This window comes from Anneissia japonica, unplaced genomic scaffold (genome assembly GCF_011630105.1).
Source record: "Anneissia japonica isolate Jap-2015-1 unplaced genomic scaffold, ASM1163010v1 scaffold74786_len707_cov125, whole genome shotgun sequence".
In the NCBI taxonomy this organism is placed as follows: domain Eukaryota; kingdom Metazoa; phylum Echinodermata; class Crinoidea; order Comatulida; family Comatulidae; genus Anneissia; species Anneissia japonica.
This window is the reverse complement of record NW_022715560.1, coordinates 1-660: the sequence shown is the minus strand read 5'-3', so window position 1 is coordinate 660 and position 660 is coordinate 1. Positions and strand designations below refer to the sequence as shown.

General features: G+C 33.6%; 1 non-coding gene across 1 annotated transcript; it reads right to left on the bottom strand.

Moving 5' to 3' along the window:
- Positions 1–514: 514 nt before the first annotated feature.
- Positions 515–586, bottom strand: Trnaq-cug. The gene has a single exon. It is a non-coding gene; the product is annotated as a tRNA-Gln (tRNA).
- Between the last annotated feature and the right edge of the window lie 74 nt (positions 587–660).

Here is a 660-nt window from a genome sequence, read left to right as displayed (position 1 = left end):
CTTGAACTCGGATCGCTGGATTCAAAGTCCAAAGTGCTAACCATTACACCATAGAACCGACTACACTAGCTACTGTGTGAATATATACAGTTTTGTCACATTGTTTCAATTACAAAAGAACACTGAATATATGATGTTGTGCATAAATTAAGTTGACAAAATACAGGTTCTTTCGAGACTTGAACTCGGATCGCTGGATTGAGAGTCAAAAGTGCTAATTATTACACCATAGAACCGACTACATAACAGCGTCACTATATATAGTTCGGTCGAATTGTTATAATTATATAAGAACACTTACAATATAGTATTTATGTAAAAGTTGACAAAATAATATACTAGGTTTTACCGAGACTCGAAGTCGGATCGATGGATTAGAAGCCTACAGTGCTAACCATTATACCCTGGAGTCAACCTAATGTACTAGAGAGTGAATATAGTTCGTTTGAATTGTTATAATTATAAAAGAACAATTAGAAATATAACATTTTTTTAGATGAATTTGACAAAATACAGGTTCTACCGAGACTTGAACTCGGATCGCTGGATTCAGAGTCCAGAGTGCTAACCATTACACCATAGAACCGACTACATACACTACAGCATGAATATATAGTTCTTTTGAGTTGTTATAATTATAAAAAGAAAAGTATCGAATAT